The following is a 5,325-nucleotide window of genomic DNA, read 5'->3' on the forward strand; positions in this document are numbered from 1 at the left end:
CAGAGGGAATCTCCACCTGCCTCTGGATGATACTTGTGAGGAAGCTACCTGAGATCCACCTAGATATATAGCTTGCAGTAACTCAGATGCGAGATCAAAGGCTACCCCAGCCAGGGGAGTTTGCTCTATGGGATTTCTCTGATATTGCTCTACCCTGTACCCTATTCTACCCCTACCCTCTGTAACCAATAAAGTTCTCCTTTGTCACTGGCATAGGAGACTTATTGAGGGGTGGGTTTAATTATGCCCAGGAGGCCCCTTGGGTCAGCCGACTAAGGGAGACTATCCTTTTTGGCCCCCGACTTGGGGAAGTGCCCCAAGTGCTTGTGTTGGGTCGAGTACTCTTAGGACTATTAGGCCTGTTTCCCCGAGGACACAGGCTCCAGACAGTCCCTTCTTGGAGTGGTCGCAGCACACGTTACCCCCGGACTCTGTGGTGGGGCTCGAAAGGGGGTCTGCCAGGACTTAGGCACACCTGGAGAGACACGTGGAGTCAGGAAGGTGGACGGGCGTAGTGAGGTGGGCGGCTCAGTGCAGGAGCTCCGACTACTGGCCCGCCACAATGACTACGGAACTAATAACGAATAATGACTTCGGACTCCTTTGACTCTTTTTTGCTTTGTTTCTTATGTTTTTGGTTTTTTAATCCTATATGTATCATCTAGTAAATTCTTGCTAGGCTTTATATATATATATATATATATATATATATAAAAATAAAATCTAGCACATGCAGGTTATTTTTGTTTCTGCTTCAATGTACAAGTGAATACCATAGCACCAGGCCCCAGGTATATTACCAGAGTGTCTACTTTCCCTTTAACTGGAGAAAATGATGTATTGTTTTCTATGTGATGAGGCACCACCCCCTCGGCACCTCCCTTTTCTATATCTTACACCTGCCCGTGCTCTTAATTTCTCTATTTTGGAGCCCTGCAGATGCTTTTTTTCTCTAGCTATAAAGACCTTCACTGACATGTGGTCGTGTTCACTCAGATGTAGACATGACTGAATGTGAAGTCTCAGAGGTACCATCTAGATGCTCAAGAAGGCTAGACCTTGTTTTATGAATCTCAATAAGAGATGTACATTTAATAAGAATGATGATGGGACTGTGTTTTGTCCAGTTTCAACTGTGTTTCATCTAGTTTGCTGTGCTTTTGAAACTTGCTATATAATATCAGTTATGGGGTTGGACTAGATGTGAGCTCTAGAGGTCTTGTCCAGCCCCACTTCTCTGTGAGTCTCTGCCTGTGACCCTATGATATCTGCACTTCCCTCCAGCTCCACTTTTCTTGGATTCTGTAACTATGACGCTATGACCTCTAGTGATCCACTTCAGCCTGGCTTGTCTGTGATGCTGTGACTCTGAGCTCTGGAGGTCCCTTCCAGCCTCACGTCTCTGATTCTATGATGTTATTCTACAGCCTCCATCCACCCAGACCTCCCCATCATCCTGTTTCCTTGTGTCTCCTTCCACAGCCCACCTCACTCCCACCAACTGTGCACTTGAGGGCTACTTTGGGACAGAAGCTGTCTTCAAAGTAACCCCTTGGCTTCCACTTCTGACTGGGGTCATTGGTTTGCAGGTCCATGGAATTTCCTTTAGTGGTCCGTGCTGACTGTGGCTGGATATTTGCTGTACAGATGTGGGCATCTCTGCCAGAGCTATGGGAAGTAGAGCAGTGCAGATGGACAGACGCACAGCCCTGGGGAGCCCCTCGTGCTGGGCACAACCAATGGACACACGCTTGCCAATGGTCTTTTGCAGACAGGTGGATTCAGGATCACCAAGGTTTTCCCAGCAGGGACGAGAGGGCATAGGCTGGAAGCTGGGTAATGGCTGGACCATGCCTTCCCTCCTAGCAATGCTCAGCCCCCAGCAGTCATGTGCGTGTGTCTGTGTGTGTGTGGCCCAAACACCAGGGTTGTGTCTGTGCGTGTATTCTGGGTCTCTGTCAGAGTGGCACAATATGTGAACAAGGCCCTCCATGTCCCATGTCCCTTCCTGACAGACTCCTACGATTCTACAACCAAATAGCACTGAACTCGGTCCCTAAGCATAACCTCCCCTGCCGGCCCCTCGCGGACATGCGCTAGGATAATTCTCTCAAAAAGCTTACCCAGGATCGAGGTAAGACTGACTGGCCTATAGTTCCCTGGGTCCTCCTTCCTCCCTTTTTTGAAAATGGGAACCACATTGACCCTTTTCCAGTCCTCTGGCACCACACCAGAGCACCACAAGTGCTTGTAAAGCTGTGCCAGGGGTCCCGCAATGACCGTTGCTAATTCCCTCAGCGCTCTGGGGTGGAGGTCGTCAGGACCTGATGATTTAAATACGTCCAGCCCCTCCAGAAGTTCCCTGACTAGATCCTCACTGACCCTAGGCCTGGGTGTGCCTCCCCCGGGGCCTGAGGGGGTCCCGGCAGACGGGCTGATCTGATCCCTGCTCAGGAAAACAGAGGCAAAGAAATCGTTAACTAGGTTAGCCTTGATGCACAAGGCTAACAAGATACAAGATGCACAGCACTATCTTGTATGGATGCAGCTCCTTTGCGTACCACACATCAGCAACTGTAGAAGGAAGTTCGGGTTAATTTGTGGAAGATCAAGACCACTGGAAAGGAGGGAAAGGCATCCACACGTGAGGATGGAGAGATTAGTAGGAATCAAAGATGGGTTCCCTCATGGCTGCCTGGATAGAAATGTTCCTGTTTCTCCCCTGCCCTTGGTGGGAGCAGGGATAAAACGAGGTGTGTGTCCGCCCCACTGCCCCCTTCCCTCCATATCAACTGCTGCTGGAGACTCCTTACCAGGCAGCACCAAAATAATGTAAGGTAGGAGAGTGCCATTTAGACAGCACCTGATCTCGTAGTGCCCATGGAGCTGCTGCACCATGCTCTTCACTATAAAAAACCCATGCCTTTTGGTTAGGTTGCCCAAGCTGTGGGCCACACGTCCCCACAAGATGCACACGCCTATCTTGTATAGATGCAGCTCCTTTGCCTACCACACAGCAGCAATCACTGTGCAGTCCTAGGGGTCCAGGGGCACACAAGTGGCTGCCCCCTCAGGCACAACACAGTGCCTGATGGGGACCACTGCAAGGAGACAGTGAAGTGGTCAGACCCTCACGGGGGAGCAGGCTAAGGGAGAAGCAGAGGGACCCCACACTGGGAGTGGTGCCTCACATAGGAAACAACACACAATTTTCTCCAGTTAAAGGGACAGTAGACACTCTGGTAATATACCAGGCGCCTGGCACTATAGTATTCACTTCTGGATTGAAGCAGAAAATAAATATAACCAGTGGAATATATACTAGATTTTATATATATATATATATAAAATCCTAGCAACATTTGCTAGATATATATATTAGTGGGGGTTTTTTTTAAAAGAAAAACATAAGAAACTTGGCAAAAAAGAGCCAAAACACCCCAAAGGTATTGTTTTGTTAGTCCCATAGTCATTACAAATAAATAGCAATCTAATTCAGATGAATAAACACAAGATATTGCCTTCCTAAGCATCTTGACCGCACCTTCACCATAAAGATCCCATGCCTGAGGGTGAGGTTGCCCAAGCTGTGGGCCACACGTCCTCCCATGATGCACAGCCTCATCTTGTATGGATGCAGCTCCTTTGCATTCCACACATCAGCAATCACACACACATGCACGCACACAGAGACACATGAATAGAGGCTTTGGTCACGCTAGGCTGCAGTTATGCATAGTTAAACTGTAGTTAAGTTAAGGCGCCACAAAGGACCTTACAAGCAGCAGGTTCCACAGACCACTGGACAACTTGATGACCGAGTGAGCTAAAATGCTGAGATCAGTGGAGCGTGAGTACCAGGCACCTGCTACCCATTACATATATTACATAAGCCACTGGTGAATTGTGCAATATACGTGGCTCAGTTACACATGCAAAGTAATAGTCATGCAATGAACAAGTGAATCTCACAATAAATGTAGACTGGCCACATGTACAAAGAAATCGTCATGCAATGAACTGACAAACTGGGCAATAAATGAAACTTGGTCACATGTGCCAAACAGTGATCATACAATGAACTACGCAATCACACAATAAATGTAGCCTCACTACACATGCAAAATAATCTGCACACAATGAGCAGGTGAATCGTGCAATAAATTTAACCCAGTCAAACATGCAAAGTAATTGTCAGGCAATGAACAAATGAATCATGCAGTAAATGTACACTCGCCATGGAAACAAAATAAGTGGAATTGGGCATGGTTTTTTTTGAAGTTGCTTTTATTTTTTGAGTCACAGGTGAATACACCCCCCCACTCCCTTATCTTTAAAATGGGTTGGAATTGCTTTTAAAGGCAATGCACTTGTGTCCAGCCAGATTGAAGGAGCGGGTGAGCCAAGTCCCACAGTCAGAGCACTAATATGGCTTCTCCCCCATGTGGATGTGCTGGTATCGAACTAGACTGGAGGACTGGGTGAAGCTCTTCCCACACACAGGGCACTGATATGGCTTCTCCCCTCTGTGGATGTGTTGGTGCTGGGCCAAGTGGGATGAAATAGTGAAGGTCTTCCCACACTCAGGGCAATGATGTAGTCACTCCCCTGTGCGCATACACCATTGTGTAACCAGACTGAAGGACTGGGAGGAGCTCTTTTCACACTCAGCACTTCTCCCATGTGAGGATACATTGGTGACGGGCCAGGGGGGATGAACTAGTGAAGTTCTTCCCACACACAGAGCACTGATGTGGCTTCTCCCATGTGGATACGTTTGTGTGTTGCCAGAGTGGAGGAGCGGATGAAGCTCTTCCCACACTCAGAGCACTAATATGGCTTCTACCCAGTGTGGATATGTTGGCGCCGGACCAGGTAGGATGAACTGGTGAAGCTCTTCCCACAGACAGAGCACTGATATGGCTTCTCCTGTTATGTCTCAGCTCTGTGTTCTTGGGCAACCCTGGCACAGGACACAGTCTGTCTGACTCACAAAGGACTCCCCCCCACACCTCCATAAATGAAACTGATTAAGATGCAGTGGGAGACACACCTAAGACCCTCCAGATCAGGGTGACAAGAGTGAAACAACTGCCCTAGGTCTCATTTGCTGCCAAGATGGAACCAGATGACCATTCATTTACGTAGGAGATGGAGAACAGAAAGCCTGAAGCAGAGACTGCAATGAATTCTGGGATCAGAGAAGCAGGGGAGCACTGCATGATGGGGCATCTGTGCTCCAAATGCTAATCAACCCATGTTCACACACACCCAGCTCAGCATTTATCAGACCAGTTCTAATCTGGATTTACAAAGGACTCCCCC

Source organism: Alligator sinensis, unplaced genomic scaffold, assembly GCF_000455745.1.
Source record: "Alligator sinensis unplaced genomic scaffold, ASM45574v1 scaffold1458_1, whole genome shotgun sequence".
NCBI lineage: Eukaryota > Metazoa > Chordata > Crocodylia > Alligatoridae > Alligator > Alligator sinensis.